Below are 22,102 nucleotides of genomic sequence, written 5' to 3' on the forward strand. Positions count from 1 at the left end.
TAAGATCTGCAAGGTTGAAAAATACTAGAAACAGCAACTAGGTCAATATCATCAAAACATATAAGCCAAGATAGTATAGTTGACAGGGCTAACATTCTTCCCATTTTTGATGATGTCTAACCTATTAAGAATTTACTTAATCTTTGCATTTGTGTTTGTTGTTACTAAGGCTTATTGTGCAAAGATAATCCTACTTAGAACCACTAATGGGTTGTTATCATCGAAACAAGACAATTAAGTTTACGTAGCCTTTAAGGCTAACACTTAGGATTTGCTTGTCAAGATTTTTTGCAACTATATTGTAAGATGAAAACTTTGATTAAAATATAAGCTTGAATATTCGCAAAGATTCAGACTTTAGCAAAAACCTTTCTCACATAAGCTTTTCAAATAATAAAACAAGCATTTTTCTTCTCAATAAAAATTTTAAATGTAATAGTATGAGAGATTAAAAAAAAAAAAAAAACTTTGAATAAATCACTTATTGATCAAACCTCAATCACCACGGATTGCTTGCAAATGTGTAGATGAAATCCCTTTTGAAAAACTGACACGATTTGCCCAAGAAGTATAAATGCAGTAGAGTATTGGCAAGATCTTTTGAGTGGAGGAACACTTAGCACAAGATAACAAGATTAGTCTCTCTAAAGTGTTTCTTCTTGTGTTCCTAGGGTTTTGTACATGTTTAAATAGTATTCTCGCTATATGATTCAATCCTGGCCATTGGATCATTTAAAATAAAGAGTTTTCATCTGTGTCCGCGCTGAAACGTGAATTAGCATCCCAATCTTCGTCGACGAATGGGTAAGTTCGTCAACGAGTGTATAACACTCGTTCGTCAATGAGGCCATGAGTTCGTCGACAAGAGCACTGTCTGAACTTTTTGAGCCCTCGGTATGTATTCGTCGACGAGATAGCACTATTCATCGCCGAGTGACCTTCATACATTCGTCGACAAGGCCATTTAGTTCTTCGACAATGCCTATAAAATTTGCCTCAAAAAATTTCTTTCAATTTAGAACTAATCTAAATGTATTTTTCATGAAATGCATGAATCCTAAGGTTTGTCTATGGTATATTTGAGTTTCGAGTTATATCATATGACATATATAAATACATTCAATTCTAAATACCCATTCCATTGAAAATCTTGAACTTGAAGCTTGCTTCATGATCCTTTCATCCCTCTAGTTCCATGGATTGCGCCAAGTGATATGTACTTTAGGTTCCTCGTAACTTCCATACAAGTTCCCCGTTCGTACATTCTAAATCATGATCCTGTTCACAAACTCAATTGTACAGGTCAAATACCAAGTGATTTGTCATTATCAAAACAAGATTAGACTCATAGAGTCAACATAATTGTTGAGCTTCGCGATACCTAAGTTACTATTAAATGGAGAATATTCTTTTAAAAAATAAGGTCATTAACTAGTATCCTTGTAAAGGGTGATATACCCTAAATATATCACCTACCATAAGTCAAGAGGAGACTAGAGCCCAACGTTGATGAGGGCAGTTACCACCTAAGTCAACTGCTCAGCTAGAGCAATTGACGCCAGCATTATGATTCGCCAATAAATGACATATCACCCTCGGGTCAAACTCCATCACTATAAATGGGGATTCCGAGAAGAGGCTAAGGTATCTCACTCTAAACCCATCTTTACTATTGCATAAAAGCCTCTCAAGTCAATCCCTGACTTAGGCATCGGAGAGATCCCCCGGAGTACAACCCAAGTCCTCTAAGTCTTGCTTATTTATCTCTTTTCAGGTGGTTGTGATCAGGGATCGTGAATGTCGTTTAGTTTTTGGCTGCAACAGTTGGTGTCGTCAGTGGGAAACTCTTGAGAGGTTTTCTTTTTTCAATCCTTGATCATATGACTACATCAAATAATTCAAAGCCAATGCATTGGCTCGACCTCTCTCAATGTTCACCTTCGGGCCAGCATTGATGAGAAGCATTTGAAAATGTCGGAGCTAGGGTTTCAAGACCAAAACCTTTCCCTGAGATGAGTCTTGGGCCTCACAATGTTAGTCTCGACTCTGATTTTCACTTTGAAATCTGTTGTTTATCAATCGACGCATCTTGTGCATCTGCATTTTCCTTTTCATTTTTCTGCATAAAGCATGTATCAATAATCGTGATCCACCACTTCTACTAACCCTGTGGATGCTAGAACTTCACTTTCTGCATTTCACCATCATTGCATATTAGAAACAAGAGGAATGGCGATGAGATCTCCTGAAGCCACGACAAGGACATGGCCAATAGCTGCCTTACCAATATCAGGATCCAACACATCTTCGGTTGCAGAATCATCGCCATCAAGTGGAACAGTGCGCAATTTGGAACTGGCAGGCATTAGTCCTTGGCCAAAACTATGGCAATCCATGGTTTTCTCCCAGCTCTACAGTTGAGGCAGAGGTGAAGTGATAGACAGCTTGGCTTGGAAATCGGCGGTTTTGATTCTGCTAAAGTAAGAGTATTGATCGTTGGTTAGGAGAAAAATGAAGGCGATGATGAGCAAGTAAAAGACGAACAAGATGATTGGGAATTTTACCTCCCTCACCAGACTCGGAAGTGAGATCTCCATCGCCTTTAGAGAGAATGCGCCACAGGCAATTGCGATGATACCACAAGATCCCCGACGGTCGCACGATTCCGATGGCTAGTCTGCAACCTCTAAAATTCCTAGATCTCCGTCGAAGATACCACAGGATCCCCGATCACATGTCGATCTTCATGTCCAGGGTCCAAACGAACGTATTTCTTTTGGAAACACATCTTCGCCACGTTTGGCACTGCCGGCATCGGCACCAGTGCCGGATCCTACAGCTTCATCGCCAAGTCTGAAGCAAGGCTTTTATCCAACCCAAACAAAAAAGAATCCAGATCTCCCGTTGCTGCTGCGGCAGGCAGCAAAGATGTTTCCAGTGACTGCATCTCAACGAATAAGCGCATCAACAAACCACTGTCGCTCTGATTCAGGCTCGCCGAATCCAAAGCTCATCGAAGTGGGAAGGTTCAGGTGGAAGAGGAAAGGCCTGAGCCTCGCAGGCTTGCTGGTCCTACTCGATCATCATGTGCTCGAGGTCTTCATCGTTGGTTACTGAGATCAAAGTGCCAGGATCCTCGCCCGAGAGCTGATACTTGAAGCAGACGTTGGCGCCATAGAAGATTTCCAGTTAGACCATCTGAACACGAGTTGGATATGAATCTGAGACTGTGCAGTCGGACTCAGGTAAGCCTTCAAGAACAAATAAGACCTAATCTCCAATTTGAAACAACACAAGTAACAAAAGTTACACATAAACCTGGGCATACCCAGGGACTCAAAGCCATATCAGAAGAAGGAATAACCAAGCATCATTACAATCATAGCATCAACAATTGCACAACCACACTGCACCAAATTGTAGGAGTACAAGAAAATCCACATAATGCAAAATTGCAGGAAACAAAACCCACAAAAATTGCAGAACCAAACACAGCTTACGGAAAAACCACTACTGTTTATCCAAACACAACCCGTAGGAAATCCAGCATCTACAATCCAAAGTCACCCTCTTGATGGAGTGGGATTGTAGTGTAAGAACCTGACCCGAGATAGCTGTATTAAATAAATAAGAAAAGAGAAGGAAAATTAAAAAGTTAAAAATCAGCAGGGCTCGTTGATGAGGCTTCTTTTCTTATTGATGAAGTCTCGTATACAGCTCGGTGACGAGATTCAGTAGCCCGTCGACGAGGAGATACCAAGGGATTTTGGGAAATCCTGAAATCTCAAGCTCATCGATGAGTCCACCTTGGCGTCGACAAACTTTCTTCTACGGCCTGTCGACGAGGACACCGTTTCGTTGATGAGTCTAGCCGGGTCAACCAAGTTATAAATATCTAAATCACTTGCTTAATGAAGAAGAAACCAAAATCCTCTCTCTCTCTCTCTCTCTCTCTAGAACTCGAACACTCTCTCTCTCTTTCAAGGATTTTCGGATTTTGGCCCAAAACCAAGGTAAGGCTCTGAATTCGTTTTTGTTTCAGTAGATATGTAGAGAATAGGATTGTAAGGAAGTATTGTTCTTTGTTGTTTAGGTTTTGGGAACTCGGTTCGTAGTTTTGGAGCCGTAGAGTTCGTGTTTTGATTTTCGAGTTAAAGGTAAAGGGATTCTGTTTATATCAGTTATTTTTTAAATCAGAATCGCTCAACATGTAGTTTACGATCGTATGTATAATTTGGTTACTTATTTGGGAAAGTCTATTAGGTGAAAATACAGGATTTTTGGGTTACTATTTTGGGAAAATTTGGGAGTTTCGGGTATCATCTCTATTTTTATTGGAAAATCGTATGTTGTATAAAACTGTGATATTGAGATGACCGTACCTATAATTGTATTAAATTGTATTATCGAAATGAAAATGATATGATTTGTTGTATACCAAATACGTGTGGAATGAACTGTTGTATGTAAAATGTTCTAGGTTTGTAAAACAGTTGTAACAGCTAATTACTGTAAGTTGAGAGGTATAGGAACATAAGTCCCAAAATTGTTCCAGGTTTTGTAAAATTGCCACGTCTCGGCTAACTAGCATGGGCAAATGTCGTGTCTTGGCTAAATACTGTGGGCGAAAGTGTCTAATTCTATATCCGAGGGTGTGAAGTATCACCTGTTTGTTCCAATTGGTCACCGATGGGTGCGAGTTGACATCGTATTAGTAACAATATCGTTGTGGGGCTTCGGCTAATGTCAGGTTATCGGGTGCTCGTATTAGCAACGATATCACTGTGGGGCTTCGACAATGCCAGGTTATCAGGTGCTCCGTGTAATGCGGCCGATTTCTGCCGAAGAGTGTGACGACACTAATCGTATGTTTTGTATCGTATGTACTGGAACTGGATTGTGAAAATACTAGAACTATATCGTGTTATATTTTTTGTCAAAATAACACTTGTATGTCACACACTTGTATAACCTGTTTCTTCCTTACTAAAAGGTGTCTCACCCCGATTATATAAATATTTTTCTGGTCCTTCGAGTAGCTATCACTAGTGTCCTAGTGTAACGGGAGCGTGGTTGTCAGTTAGCTACATATAGTGCTTGTGTAAGTATGGATTTTGTAACCAGGTTGCCATTGTTGGGTTTTGTAGATACCTGGGATACGTACTGTATTTTGGAGCGTAGACCCTAGTTATGTATATACTCTGACATGATACGTTGTATGTATTAGAAAGAACATGTTTGTTGCGTATGTGATGTGTATGTATATGTATGTGAATGTGTATAGGGTGTACGTGTACCCTATGGGGTCGGACCCTCATTCGGTGTAGTATCATGTATGTTTTAATTGATACAGAGACATGTTAGGTTACTAAATTCACACCTAGGGCCCATTTGTAGGTTTAAGGCGTGACATGTAGAGATCCGCAAAATTATAGTAATTAAATAATAAAAGAAAAGAGAGAAACAGGAAAATTTTAAAGGAGACTTAGAGGGTCCCGTCGACGAACGCAGGGCGCTCATCGATGAGCATCCTTCTTGGGCTCGTCAACATGGACACGTGTCTCGTCGACGAGAACATACTGAGGGGATTGATTTCGGGGTTTGAAACTCGTCGACGAGGGTTGGGAGTTCGTCAATGAACTCCCTTCTTGGACTCATCGATGAGGTGTTGTGGCTCGTCGATGAGGCCACGTGGACAACACTCTATTTATAGCCCAAAACCGATCTCAGCAGAGAAAAATTCATTTTTATCAGTTTCTCTCTCTCTCTCTCTCTCTCTCTCTCTCTCTCTCTACACGATTTCTCTCACTTCTATCTAGATTTTCAACTCCAATTCTCCCCAGTTCGATGATTAGAAGCTACCACGGTGATCTTGGGGAGATTCTCTACAACATAGCTGGAGCAGAAATTCGATTTAGGAAGTTTGGGAATCATCCCAAAATCAAGGTAAGTGGATTTTTAGGTACTTCCAGTCTTACCAGTTTTATCTGAGCTTGGATTTTGTGTTGTGAGGGTAGATACTGGTGTTTTGTGGAATAAAATTAGGGTGTTATATATTTTCAGGGTTTGAGTGTTTTTGGGACTCTGCAAGCATGGATTGAGAAGCCCAGCAGATATTTTTCCTAAAAGCCCCGGTATATTAAAATTTAAGAAATTGTGAATAGGCATGTAACGTCCCTCAATAAAATACAACATAATGAATAAATAGTCAACCCGAACCCGTGGGTAACGGGGACTCCTGTCATACACAGTGGAAAACCTAACAGCAGTGAACATAAAAATCCATATATCCATCCATAAAACATAATACCAGAGCTTTTATAACATTATAATATTGTACTCTGTACATATCTATATACATCAAAATATCTCCAGGGTCACACAAATAACTCTAACCCTAGTACAAAAATCTTACCCTTCTCACGGGGTAATGTTTCTAACTCAACGGCGGCCCTGACCCGCCGGTCTCTCAGGGGCTCCTAAAAAATTTAATAATGATGGGGGTGAGACACTTCTCAGTAAGGGAAAATAAACTAAATACAGTTGTGTGGCAACATGAATATTTAAAGTGCTTATACATATACAGTACATTTCATAATTCTGGAAATAATCATAATATCATACTGGATAATCATGTATTTTCATATTCGTTAATAAATCATAACATACATAAACATCTGTTATAACTTGTAATACTGAAAATCAACCCAGGATTAATAGCTAGCTAATATCATGTATTACCCCCCATGACGGGTTGTGCAGCCCGAAGGTGGGACCCAACAATGGCTGACCGACCACTGCCGAATCAACTATGTTGTAAGTACGATGGGTCCGCCACACCCTGGTCCGGACTGTCAGGTGGACGTCTACACTCTACTGAAAGCCTCATCGACTATCCATCTCCCATCCCCTCATGGGACGGTAGCACTAATAAGGCCTCGTGCCAAAATCAACCCATAGCTACGGTACCAAGCTCCTGGTTTGAACTAAACTAACATCCTAGTTACAATAACGTATAATACATGAACGTACGTAACATCCACATGGCCTCGTGCCGAAAGCATAGATACGACCTCGCGCTGAAATCATACGTATGGCCTCGTGCCAAAATCATAGTAAATATATATATATGGCCTCGCGCCAATAACATCAATACAGTCTCGTGCCGATAGCATAATAAATACGGTCTCACGCCGATAACACAAATATGGCCTCGTGCCCAAAACGTAATAATACGGCCTTGCGCCGATAGCATAATAATACAGCCTCGCGCCAAATACATTTCAGGTATTTACATTTGAAAATAACTTATTTATCATATATTCGTCAACTCAATATAACATAACCCATCTTTCCAAAATACCTGAAAATGTGTTTTACTCGTAAAAGCATTCATATCTTATCTCATTTTACGTAAAATAATATTCATGCCACACATGCTCTATTAAAAGTCATACTAAAATCATGATTTTCTGACATCTCATATATACATATATTTAAGCATCATAGCAGTATTTTCCCAAATCGTACATTTCATTCATAATAAACGAATATATCATATGCTTTTCTAAAAATAATTCTACTCATAATCAATAATAGTTTGCGTGGAAAAAAACTGCTTTAATTTACTCCCTTACTTGACTACTGAGAAAGCCCCTACAACTTCCTAGCCTGACCCCCGTAGGATTTCCTACTCAATACCCTGAAACTCAAAACTTCCAGCATTAAACCTCAATATTTTCATGCATACATCAATTTCTCTAACTACCATAAAGCCTAGTTTGGCTTAAAAAGCCTTACCTCAACCTAGGGATGATTTCCAACTTTGTTTTCCCAACAATCCGCTCCGGCAACCTTATAGGGAACTTCGCCAGGAACGTCGTGGTAGCCTCAGATCTTCGATCCGGTGTAAAACTAACCCAAAATCGAAGAGAGAGAGAGTGAGAGAGCCGAAGAGGAGAGAGAGGAGAGAGAGAGAGAGAAGGAAGCTTATATGAAATAAAAATCGGATTTTTAGAATTTATAGGCGGCAGAATTCGTCGACGAGCCCGATTTTCGTCAACGAGTTCTTCACAAAATTCGTCGACGAAATCTAGTCTTCGTCAACGAAATTCAGTCGGCGTCAGAACCCTCTCGGTATTTCTTCGTCGACGAAACCCTATGTTCGTCGATGAAATCTTTTAGGCCTTCGTCGGCGAAACCCTGTGTTCGTCGACGAAGCTTGACAACTTCCTTCTTTATTTTTGTTTCCATTCCCCCTTTCTTTATTAGTTAAATTTCATTTAAAAATTCGGGTCGTTACAAGGTAGGTGTAGGAAATATGAGTGAGATGATCTTTTGGGGAATTCAGTAATTTACTGAAGAATTTATATAACTATGTTATTTCAGAATTTTGAGGATAGTGCGCTGTGAGCGTGGAAACATGATTGGAGGCGAGTCTTCCAGCTAGTTAGGTAAGGGAAATATGCTATGTTAGGAAATTCAGGAATTATATCAGTAAAATATGGTATTTATTTAACAGAGTATAGGATACTATTTATATAACTTTATGGATTTCAGAACATATATTTTATTAGCTATGTGACCTGAGTAGATAATTGTTTAGTATAGCGTTTATATAGTTTTCAAAATACCATGACTTATCATAATTTATGCACAAAAATATGTACTATCAGATTTTGTAGATTTATAAATTTCAGTGTAAATATATATAGACAAATATTTTACAGACAGTTATATTACAGCATTTACAGAATTTCATGATTTCCCAAACCATAACACACAGACATTATAGATTATTTAGTTAGATATTTCAGCCAAATATTACAGTTATTTTAGTCAGATATTTCAGTATTTTAGATTAGATTTATAGTGTTATGGTTATTTTAAAATCATGATGAAATAGTAAGATAATACATATATATAGTATTAGACCCGGATGAAATAGATCAGTTATCAACAAGCACGGTACTATTGCTATTTCAGATCAGTTTTTTAGCTACCATGCCATAGAGTTTGTGTTAGGGCCGAGCTGAGGAATTAGTGGAGTTCAGTTCTCCAGGCCACGGAGTTTGTGTCAGGGCCGGGAATGAGGCATGGTAAAAATTTAATCAGAATATACAGTTTTTCCTGGGTATTATCACAGTTATTTTTAAATATATAGATTTACAGTAGAACAGTAGATATATACATATATATTATATTCTTATTAGTATAGTTAAATAGAAGGCTCAGATAATGCAATTATATTTTAAGCCATGTAGGTGTGTGTGCATGGGTTACATAGTATTTACATGATACCTCAATTCAGTTATTTATCAGTAAATTATTTATATAGCTGAGTTGCTACACACTAGTGATAGCATATTTCCTCTTAATGAGTGCAGTCTCGTGTCAGTGGTTTAATATTTTTCAGGTGATCCAGTTAGGCGAGCGGATCATGCTCGCAGATAGTGAGGGCAAGTGCACTACCCTATCTGTAGGGTAAGTTTTTAATAGGTGGTTGTATTTTTGGGTAGTAATCAGGAGTATGAGAATTTGATACTGGGATGATGGGTAATTATGTAATTATGTGTTGTGAAAAACTTGATTCTGGTATTGTAATTATGGATGTATGTTTTTATGTTTTCCATTGCTTAGGTATGTAAATGAGTAGGGTTTCCTTAGTGCTCACTTAAAGCCTTGGGAGGTTATAGCAAATAAATCAAAGGTATGAGAGTAAAAAAGAATGGTATAATTTTTAGGTTTTTACAGTTTGGTATCGGAGCGTATGTTGCTAGGTTCTGTAGACTCTAGAGTGTAGTGAAAACAATACCAGAATATAATAAAGGATTTGAGGTTTTGTTTTGTGGTCTGGGTACAAGATTTCCGTGGTGGTTTCTATGTCTTTCTTGGGGTGACGATTTCAGGAAAGCCATAGTAAACTATTGTCGGGGTCGTGTTTTTAGGTTGTAGGATTGAATTTTGAATTAAGATCAGGGAGGGTAGTTAAAAATTAGATCTGTTTAGGAGATAGGGTCCTTAAATTATGTTCATTGTCTTTTCAGGATGGACCCAGGAAGCAGTGGTACGAATGCCGGGGTGATGGAGTAGGACCCTCCAGTTTGGGGGGTAGAGATTCCAATGCGGTACTGCGCAGCGTCACCCAACAGGTCATTGCTAAGATGGCCAGAAGATTGGGATAGCGTAGCTGCACGATCGAGTAGTTTACGCAGATGAGACCTTCATTATTTTCTGGAGGAGCAGACCCACTAGCGGCCGAGAATTGGATTTAGGATATTGAGGATATGATGATGATCCTCTCGTGTACTAATGAGCAAAAGGTATTGTTTGCGAAATTTAAGCTGACCAGGGAGGCAAAACGTTGGTGAAGATCAGTGAGGCTGATTGAAGAACATAGGCCTGATCTGGTAGAGGTGACGTGAAGCCGTTTTCGGGAGTTATTTTTTGACCGGTACTTCCTTGCCACCATTAGGAGAGTAAAGGCAACAAAATTTCTGCACCTGACTCAAGAACAGATGACAGTACAACAATATGCAGCCCATTTCATAGAGTTGTCTCAGTTTGCCCACATTTAGCATTGGATGAGGAGAAGAAGGCAAGGAAGTTTGAGGAAAGCCTGAGGTAGAATTTGTTTGAGCAAGTTATCGATTTTCGAGCTCATACATTCACGAAGATTGTGGACAGAGCTGCAGTTATTGAGAGTGGCATGCAGAGGGGCACTGCAGCTCAGAGTCAGAGGAAGAGGCCCACGCCAGGGTTTCCAAGCCGGGGCCCATGGAGAGGAGACTGGTATGGAGGAGGTCAGGGACAGGCGATGAGGCATAGCAGTTTTCAAAGTGGGCATACTTTTCCTACCTATCTTGAATGTGGCCAGAGGCATCTAGGTGAATGAAAAATGGGAGAAAATGTTTGTTGTCGTTGTGGGAAACCTGGTCATATGGTACGATCATGCTGGGAACCGATGATCCATACACCAACGCAGAGACCACTTCAAGGTGGTTATCAGGCACCCTCTGGGGGCCAGCAGAGGAACACAGTACCGGCAAGGGTATATGCTTTGACACCGGGAGATGTTGAGGCTACTAGAGACTTTGTTGCATATAATTTTACTTCTTTTTCATATAAAGCGGTTGTTTTGTTTGACATAGGTGTCACTCATTCGTTTGTATTGTCGGGATATGCTAAGTTAGCTGGGATTGAAGAACAGTTATTAGATGTTGAGTTAGTTGTAGCTACACCGACTAGATCTATAGTGAGGTGTAGAAAATTACTTAAGAATTTTTCAGTGGCCGTTCAGGGAAAAGTATTACCAGGTGATCTCATGGTACTAGATCTGCAGGGGTTTGACATGATATTGGGTATGGACTGGTTGGCAGCTAATCATGCCAGCATTGATTGTCATCAGAAAGAAGTAATTTTCAGACCCCCAGGTGAGCAAGAATACAGATTTGTGGGATCGCGTGTGTGTGCCCCACCGCAGTTAGTTTCGGCTTTACAGGCGAGGAGGTTGCTTCAGGATGATTGTCAGGGATATGTTGCTTACATAAAAGAGTTATCAAAGGAAGAATTGAAACAAGCTGATATTCCAGTGGTTAGGGAATTTCAAGATGTTTTTCCAAAAGAATTACCTGACTTACCGCCAGACCAAAAGATAGATTTTGCAATTGATCTACTTCCAAGGATGGCACCAATATCTAAAGCGTCTTACAGAATGGCTCTAGAAAAATTAAAAGAGTTAAAAGACTAGTTGTAGGAGTTGTTAGAAAAAGGTTTTATCAGACTTAGTGTATCGCCTTGGGGGGCATCAGTTTTATTTGTGAAGAAGAAAGATGAGACTATGAGGATGTGCACTGATTACGGAGAGATAAACAAAGTGACGATAAAGAATAAATATCCTCTTCCCAAAATTGATGATCTATTTGATCAGCTCCAGGGGACTATTGTCTACTCCAAGATTGACCTTCAGTCAGGTTATCACTAGGTGAGAGTTAAAATAGAGGACATTTCGAAGACGGCTTTCAGGACTCGATATGGGCATTACGAGTTTCTCATTATGCCGTTTGATCTGACGAATGCAGCGGCAGCATTTATGGACCTAATGAATCGAGTGTTCCATTAGTATCTAGACCAGTTTGTTGCGGTTTTTATAGATGATATACTGGTCTATTCAAAGAGTTTTGAGGAGCATGAACATCATCTGAGGCTGGTGTTGCAGGTATTGAGGGAAAGGGAATAGTACACGAAATTCAAGAAATGTGAATTTTGGTTAAGGCAGGTTACTTTTCTCGGACATGTGATTTCTAGGGACGACATATCAATTGACCCGAGTAAAATAAAGGCAGTGGTGAGTTGGGTGAGGTCAAGAAATGTCCAGGAGGTCAAGAGTTTTCTGGGTTTGGCAGGTTACTACCAATGCTTTGTAGATGGTTTTTCCAAACTGTCAGGTCCCTTGACACGGCTCACGAGAAAGAATGCAAAGTTTGAATGGTCTGATGAATGTAAGCAATGAATGTAAGCAAAGTTTTCAGGAATTGAAACAACAGTTGGTAACTGTCCCGGTGTTGGCTATTCCATCAGGAGAGGATGAATTTGTTATTTATAGTGATGCGTCTCAGAAGGGGCTCGGGTGCATGTTGATGCAACACAAGAGAGTTATTGCTTATGCATCCAAGCAACTTAAAGAATATAAGAAAAACTATCTTGTGCAAGATTTGGAATTGGCTGCAGTGGTGTATGTTCTGAAGATCTGGAGGCAATATCTTTATGGTGGGAAATGCAAGATTTTCACAGATTATAAAAGCTTAAAGTATTTCTTCACCCAGAAAGATTTGAATATGCGACATAAAAGATGGTTGGAGCTTATCAAGGATTATGATTGTACTATCAGCTACCACCTAGGGAAAGTAAATGTGGTGGCTGATGCACTGAACAGGAAAACAACAGGAGCAGTGGTGTCAGTAGTTGAGATTCAGCACCCTATCCAGATGGATCTAGAGAGACTTGGAGTAAAGATAGTAGAAGGTGATCACCAGACATTCATTTCCAACCTGGTGTTACAACCTACATTGCAAGAAAGGATTAAAGCTGCCTAGAGAACTAATCTAGAATTAGCATAATTGATAGAGAAAGTGCAAGACGAGCAGGAGGAAGAGTTCAGTATATCAGATGATGGAGTCCTACGGTTTTGTACCAAATTATGCGTTCCTGCAAATACTCAGATTAGGAGAGTTATCTTGGAGAAGGCTCACAGATCCCTATACACTGTACATCCAGGTAGTACTAAAATGTATCAGGATCTATGGGAATCCTTTTGGTGAAGCAGCATGAAGAAGGAGATTGGTGAATTCATAAAATAATGTTTGACGTGCCAGCAGATAAAGGCTAAGCACCAAAGACCTGCGAGGCAGTTGCAGCCACTCTACATCCCTGAGTGGAAATGGGATCATGTCTCGATGAATTTTGTAATAGGGCTACCACCAGCATGACAGTGACAAAATGCTATATGGGTGATTTAGATCGGCTGACGAAGACCACTCACTTCATCCCTATCAAAGTCAATTATTCTATGGATAGACTAGCAGAGTTATATATTCAAGAGATAGTACGCTCACATGGTGTGCCAATATCTATAGTCTTAGATCGAGACCCTCGATTTACTTCCCAATTTGCAGGAGTTTTAGGAGGTTATGGGGTCATAGTTAGCATTCAACACAACTTTTCATCCTTAGACAGATGGGCAAACAAAGAAGACAATACAAATACTTGAGGATATGCTACGTGCATGTGTGCTAGATTTCGGGGGTAATTGGACCCAGTATCTGTCACTGGTTGAGTTTGCATATAATAACAGCTATCAGACCAGCATTGAGATGACACCGTACGAGGCTTTATATGGTAGGAGGTGCCGTTCTCCATTATACTAGGATGAAGTGGAAGAAAGGCGAGTATTGGGACCAGAGTTGGTGTAGCTGGCGTGTGATAAAGTCTGACTTATTAAAGAAAGAATCAGTATAACTTAGAGTCGGCAAAAAAGTTATGCAGATACACGCTGCCGCGAGTTTGATTTTGATGTGAGAGATCAGTTATTTTTTAAGGTAGATCCACTAAGAGGAGTTATGAGGTTTAGGAAAAAGGGTAAGCCCTAGGCACATTGGCCCATTTGAGATACTTGAGAGAGTGGGGTCAGTTGCCTACAGGCTAGCTCTACCACCAGGCCTATTTAGAATACATGACGTATTTCATGTTTCCATTCTGAGGAAATACGTCTCAGACTCATTCCACGTGATCAGTTATGCAGAGATAGAGCTTGGAGATTCATTGGCGTATGAGGAAGCATCAGTGCAGATCTTGGACAAGAAGGAACAAGAATTGCTTACCAAGAAAATTCAGTTAGTAAAAGTACTGTGGAGGAATCATGTCATAGAGGAAGTTTCGTGGGAGCTTGAAGAAGAAATCAAACAGTAATGTCCACACCTATTTAGTGGGACACAGTAGGAGTCAGTACTGTTCAGATAACAATAGTTTTATTTTATTCAGTATAGAGTGATGAATGTATAATTGTATTTTAGGTTATAGGTTAGTTAGTGTTTTGGTTTTGGGAGAATTTTTATTTTATAGGTATATTTGTAATCTCCCAAAACTGCTTATGTAACCATGATATTCCTTTGCCATAAATGAGGATAATTAATAAAATAAGTAGCCCATTTTTCTCAAATGGATAATGTTCAATGCAGATAACAAATTTCGATGACGAATTTTTATAAAGAGGGGAGAATGTAGAGACTCGCAGAATTATAGTAATTAAATAATAAAAGAAAAGAGAGAAATAAAAAAATTTTAAATGGGACTTACAGGGTCTCGTCGACGAACGCAAGGCGCTCTTCGATGAGCATCTTTCTTGGGCTTGTCAACGTGGACATGTGTCTTGTCGACGAGAACTTATTGAGGGGGTTGATTTCGGGGTCTGCAACTCATCGACGAGGGTTGGGAGTTTGTTGACGAACTCCCTTCTTGGACTCGTCGACGAGGCGTTATGGCTCGTCGACAGGCCACGTGGACAACACTTTATTTATAGCCCAAAATCAATTTCAGCGAAGAAAAATTCATTTTTGTCAGTTTCTCTCTCTCTCTACACGGTTTCTCTCACTTCTCTCTGGATTTCAGCTCCGATTCTCCCCGGTTCGACGATCAAAAGCTACCACGGTGATCGTGGGAAGATTCTCTACAACATAGTTAGAGCAGAAATTCGATTTGGAAAGTTTGGTAATCATCCCAAAATCAGGGTAAGTAGATTTTTAGGTATTTCTAATATTACCATTTTTATCTAAGCTTGGATTTTGTGTTGTGAGGGTAGATACTGGTGTTTTGTGGAATAAAATTAGGGTGTTATATATTTTCAGGGTTAGAGTGTTTTTGGGACTCTACAGATATGGATTGAGAAGCCTAGTAGATATTTTTCCCAGAAGCCCCGGTATATTAAAATTTAAGAAATTGTGAATGGGCAGGTGTAGGAAATATGAGTGAGATGATCTTCTAGGGAATTCAGTAATTTACTGTAGAATTTATATAACTATGTTATTTTAGGATTTTGAGGATAGTGCGCTGTGAGCGTGGAAACAGGATTGGAGGCGAGTCTTCCAGCTAGTTAGGTAGGGAAAATATGCTATGTTAGGAAATTCAGGAATTATATCAGTAAAATATGGTATTTATTTAACAGAGTATGGGATACTATTTATATATAATTTTATGGATTTCAGAACATGTATTTTATTAGCTGTGTGACCTGAGTAGATATTTGTTCAGTATAACATTTATATAGTTTTCAAAATACCATGACTTATCAGAATTTATGCACAAAAATATGTATTATCAGATTTTGCAAAATTATAAATTTCAGTGTAAATATATGTAGACAGATATTTTATAGAAAGTTATATTATAACATTTACAGAATTTCATGATTTCCAAAACCATAACACACGGACATTACAGATTATTTAGTCAGATATTTTAGTCAAATATTACAGTTATTTCAGTCAGATATTTCAGTATTTTAGATTAGATTTATAGTGTTATGGTTATTTTGAAATCGTGACGAAATATTAAGATAATACATATGTACAATATTAGACCCTGATGAAATAGATCAGTTATCAGCAAGCACGGTACCGTTGCTATTTCAAATCAGTTTTCCAGCTACTGTGCCACGAAGTTTGTGTCAAGGTCGGGCTGAGGAATTGGTGGAGTTCAGTTTTCCAGTTACAGTGCCACGAAGTTTGTGTCAGGACCGGGACTGAGGCGTGGTAAAAAATTAATCAGAATATACAGTTTTTCCTAGGTATTATCACAGTTATTTTTAAATATATAGATTTGCAGTGGAACAATAGATATATCCATATATATTATATTCCTATTAGTATGGTTAAAGATAAAGCTCAGATGATGCAATTATATTTTAAGCCATGTAGGTGTGTGTGCGTGTGTTACACGGTATTTACATGATACCTCAGTTCAGTTATTTATCAGTAAATTATTTATGTAGCTCAGTTTCCACACACTAGTGATAGCATATTTCGTCTTACTGAGCGTTGTCTCATCCAAATGGTTTAATATTTTTCAGGAGATCCAGTTAGGCGAGCGGATCAGACTCGCAAATAGTGAGGGCGAGTGCACTACCCTATCTGTAGGGTAAGTTTTTAATAGGTGGTGTTACTTTTAGGTAGTAATCAGGAGTATGGGAATTTGATACTGGGATGATGTGTAATTATGTAATTATGTGTTGGGAAAAAATGGATTTGGTATTGTAATTATGGATGTATGTTTTTATATTTTCCATTGCTTAGGTATGTAAATGAGCAGGGTTTCCTCAGTGCTCAATTAGGGCTCTGGGAGGTTATAGCAAATAAACCAGGGGTATTAGAGTAAAAAAAATGGTATAATTTTTGGGTTGTTACAGGGATAGCCAAAATGACGTCTGTTAAACACAAGTCAACAAATCACGCAACCCACCCACACACTCCAAAAAACTAAGCAATTATTTCAAGTTACTTTCAATCAGAAGCCAACATGGTCCACTGTCAGCCTCTTATGGAGCACATTGCTACGCATAGGCAATCCAAAATTTGAAAAACCAAATTGGTCACAAGAAACCCACAACTGTAAACCCAAAGACAGCTTGTAAGAAATCCAACAGCTGCAAAATCAAAAACCGCCCATATGATGATGTGGGCTAACCGAAAAGACAAGAGACCGCTCCAACATAGGACAATTAAATCAAACCCACGCCAAAAGTGGCGTAGTCGAATTCCCACCATTACTTTCACTCAAAATCCAAGAGTGGGAAACATCAAGACAAATTTGAAATTTAGATTTGAAAATCAAATTGGTTGAAAGAGTTGTTGACAATAAGAAGACACTACACGTCAAATAGTTCTAATAGACCATCAACGCTCCAAAACCCTTATGAAAAAATGACACTGCGTTTGAGTTTACTAAACAGTATCGAATCGTCGAACAGTGATGGAGGCAACTGAATCACCAATCGGAATCAAAGAAAATCCAACCAGTTAATAGCCTCCGATCAGAAACAAAATCTGAGCAACCATAAAAAGGTACAATAATCAATCGGAATTAAATAATTCCAAAAGAAATTGTAACACCTGCAAAATCCTTGCCGTAAAAGGTCAAACACTTGGTGCACTCACATCCAAACCATTTGAAGCAAATCCAGCCAAAACCATATTCCAACCCCTACTGAATAACCCCTTGTCGCAAATGGTTGAACTCCTAGGGAGTATGCTCCTTGAAAATTGACATATATGGCAGCTTTCGGGTGGTTTTTGATGTTTATAAAAGTTTTCTTGAGGTGAAAGATAATTTTGTTTCTGAGTGCCCGTGCCTCATGAGAAGTCATGATTTAGAGCTGCACAAAACATCATCACCGACAATAATAACGAGGATCTAGCCATGGCCTAATGTGGGCTAGGACATCAATGAATCTTTGATTTACAAAGCAGGCGACAGGAAAAAAGGTTCTGGGCTCTTATGGATAAAAATAGTGGAGTATTAGAACCTAGATTCTTTTGACTGTGAAGCTATAGATACTACAAAACTAAAATTATTTTGCATGGAGTGATATTATTCCATGGTTAGGGAAGGTTTGCATTAAACCAACAACTGGGCAAGGCACCATTTGCGACATGAATAATTGAAGATTTTGCCCTGTACTACTGTGGGTCAGTGCATCAATGGAGCTTTAATTTAGAAAAATGGTGCCTATGGATAGTCCATTAGGACAGATCACTGCATTAACGCTAAAATTCTTCAAATGTGAGATTGTAATGCTGAAGAACAAAACAGAACTGCGGGGGATATTATTCCTTGTTGGCTCCATGCTTGGACTTCAACTCCAGTTATATGTTTTTGACTACTTCAAACGGAAAATTCAGCATCTAAAGAGTTGCGTGGAAGGAAATCTACGAGGAATGATCTCTTCGATTTTGCATGTTTTTGGAGCACAATTCATAAGATGAGCACAACTCATTGGGTAAAGTGAAATCGGCCCAACTAATGAGCAACGCTCATGACGCCCGAAGACTGCTCAAAAAATGAGCACAACTCATTAGGTAAAGAAGAATCGGCCCAATTGACGAGCAACACTCATGAGGCCCGAAGCTTGCCTAAAATATGAACACAACTCACTAGGCAAAGAAGAATCAGTCCAACTGACAAGCAACACTCGTGAGACCCAAAGGCTGCCCAAAAAATGAGCACAACTCATTAGGCAAAGTAGAATTGGCCCAACTAACGAGCAACGCTTGCGAGGCCCGAAGACTAGCGAAAAGATGAGAACAACTCATTAGGCAAAGAAGAACTGGCCCAACTGACAAGCAACGCTCGTGAGGCCCGAAGATTGCCCAAAAGATGAGCACAACTCACTAGGCAAAGAAGAATCGGCCCAATTGACGAGCAACTCTCATGAAGCCCGAAGACTGCCCAAAAAATGAGCACAGCTCATTAGGCAAAGAAAAACCGTCCCAACTGACTAGCAACGCTGAGGCCCGAACACTGCCCAAAAGATAAGCACAACTCATTAGGCAAAGAAGAGTTGGCCTAATTGACGAGCAATGCTCGTGAGGCCTAGAAACTGCCCAAAATATGAGCAAAGCTCATTACACCAGAAACGAAAAAAAAGATGAGCACAGCTCATTAAGCCAGAAACAACCCAAAAAGCCTCTCAAAGAAGCTGCTCGGCATAAAAAGCATCGCAAAGAGCTGTTCGGAACAAAAGATGAGCACAACTCATTAGACAAAGAAAAACTAGCCCAAATGATGGGCAAAAACTCACGAAGGTAAGGTAAAATTGGTTCGAAAGCTGCTTAGCACAAAAAGCCTTGCAAAGAGCTGCTCGGCACAAAAAGCATCGCAAAGAAATGCTCGGCACAAAATTCCCTTGAAGAGCTGCTCAGCACGAAATACCCCTAAAAAAATGGTTCAACACAAAATACCCAGCAACAATTGACTCGAAAAAGCCAACTCTGCTCAAATCAGCTCGGGAAGCCACATACACAAAAAAGTCAGCTCGGGTACTCGGAAGCGGCATATTCATCAATAACCAGCTTGGGTAAGCCGACTACCCACCAACATCGGCTCGGCAAGCCACATAACAAGCAATCAATTGGCTCGGTTGAGCCGAAATTACAATAAGACCGACTCGGATAAGCCGACTACCCACCAACATTAGCTCGAAGAGCCCTTTGGCTCGGGAAGCCAAATATAGGGAGACAGCTCGCCAAAAAAAAAAACCAGACAAGACAACTTTCAAACTTTGGAAACAAGCTTCAAAAATTAGAAACTAAAGGGAGGGGGGGGCAACTGATATACCCCAAATATATCACCTACCATAAGTCAAGAGGAGACTAGAGCCCAACATTGATGAGGGCAGTTACCACCTAAGTCAATTGCTTGGTCAGAGCAATTGACACCAGTGCCATGATGACCAAAGTAATTTACGCCAACGTTATAATAACAGGAGCGATTCACGCTCGCACCATAATTCGCCAATAAATGACATCACCCTCGGATCAAACTCCATCACTATAAATGGGGATTCCGAGAAGAGGCTAAGGTATCTCATTCTAAACCCATCTTTACTGTTGCATAAAAACCTCTCAAGTCAATCCCTGACTTAGGCATCAGAGAGATCCCTCAGAGTACACCCCGGGTCCTTCAAGTCTTACTTATTTATCTCTTTTCAAGTGGTCGTGATCAGGGATCGTGAAGGCCGTTCAATTTTTTGCTGCAACAAAGGGATAGAGCTTAAGACTTATCCTATGTTTGGAAGCTTACGTTTTGAATTTTATATATATATGAAAAAAGTAGACAGTAAAATCATATTTATTTTAAATCAAATCCAAACAAATCTAAATCCAAAATTCAAAATTCATACTCCCAAACATGGTCTTAGATTTAGATTGTGCATTTAACAAATTTTAGTAAACAAACATCCTAACCGTTAGAGTTTGAGATTTCTATGTTGGAGGTCAGCCTCTCAAGTTGGAAGTTCAAACCTCATAAAAAGGCTACGGGATGGAAATTGTTTATATTCCTTTGTATTGCTCAAGTTTAAGGGAAAAAAAATCTTTTAGCAATTAAATCAAACAATCATATAATATAAACGCCTAAAATTTTTTCAAAAAGAAATCAGCAGACAAATAATTAAGTCAAATTATCAAGCTACCTTCTCAATATAATATTATCAAGCTACCTTCTCAATATAATTTTATCATACAAGCCATGAAATTTGCTATTTGCTTCTTAATACCATTGAGATTACTATCAAAGTCGCCGACGTCATTATTATCATAAAATATTATAGTATACTAATTTTTATTCCCGACTTTAACAATAGTATTTGAAGCATCTATTAAATAACAATGAACTCAAAAAGAAATTAGACTCTATAATTTTGTTAATGCTCAAAAAACACATCTCTTTCTAGTCGACAAGTTGTAATAGATAAGTGCAAAGTCTACTATTGAAATAATTTAGAACATAATAAAAGAGTTAAATTAATATATGATAAAATGATCCACAAACACTTTTTCAATCCTAGTACAAGTTCACTACAATCTTTTAATTTTTTTATTCTATATAAGGTTAAGATCATTTTGGAAAGTAGCATGGGATGATTCGAGTCGTAAATTTTTAACTATGTATTTAATACTTCTTTGACTCTACTTTATGCACTAGAACACTTAGTCGCCCGACTCATGCTCATAAGAAGCCCATTTAACAAGGGAAATTTTATTCTAATTTATGTTTTGGGCAAAAAATTGAGCGATGATATTCAAACAAAAGTAAAGTTGGAGAAAACCAATTTACAAGTACTTAAAACAATAATTTATTTTATTATGAATGACATACTTACTTAGGCCCTATACTTTTAAGAAAAATCTATTTCAATCACTGCACTTTAAATTAGTGTAACTAAGAACATGTACTTACAAATTTTTTGCAACAAAATTTTTCATTAAATTCAAGATTTAAAACCTTAAATTTGCTAATGTTTATATAAAAAAGTAGGGTTCACATAACTTGCAACATTAGAGCCCTTTAATTTTCAACTTTTTCACCCTATTTTCACAAAGTTATCAACTTAACGGCCCGTTTGGAACTTCAAAAATATTGAAAAAAAAGAAGGAAGAATTCCACTTGTTCATGTTTGGCTATCAAGTGAGAAAGAAAATAAAAAATATATCAAATCAATGAACAAAATTTTAATTTACACATCCATTTAATTATTCTTAATTTTTAATAATTTTTCATTTTTAATGATATTTGATATAAGAAAAAATATAGCAAAAAAAATAAACTTTCTTATTATTTTTTTTTTCTCTTTCATCTAGAAAAATCATTGATCCAAAGTGATCATTAAAAATCATGCTTATAAAACCTCGACTCCAGCATTTATACAAATCTCTTTCAATTCTATTAAAAGACATCTTAATAGTTTTAATTTGTAATTACAGTAAAAAAACATTATATGCAGTTGCTAATTGTACAACTCGACTCAAGAAGATTGGTAAGCATATGTCTTTCA

The sequence above is a fragment of the Malania oleifera genome, chromosome 11 (assembly GCF_029873635.1).
Source record: "Malania oleifera isolate guangnan ecotype guangnan chromosome 11, ASM2987363v1, whole genome shotgun sequence".
Taxonomy (NCBI): domain Eukaryota; kingdom Viridiplantae; phylum Streptophyta; class Magnoliopsida; order Santalales; family Ximeniaceae; genus Malania; species Malania oleifera.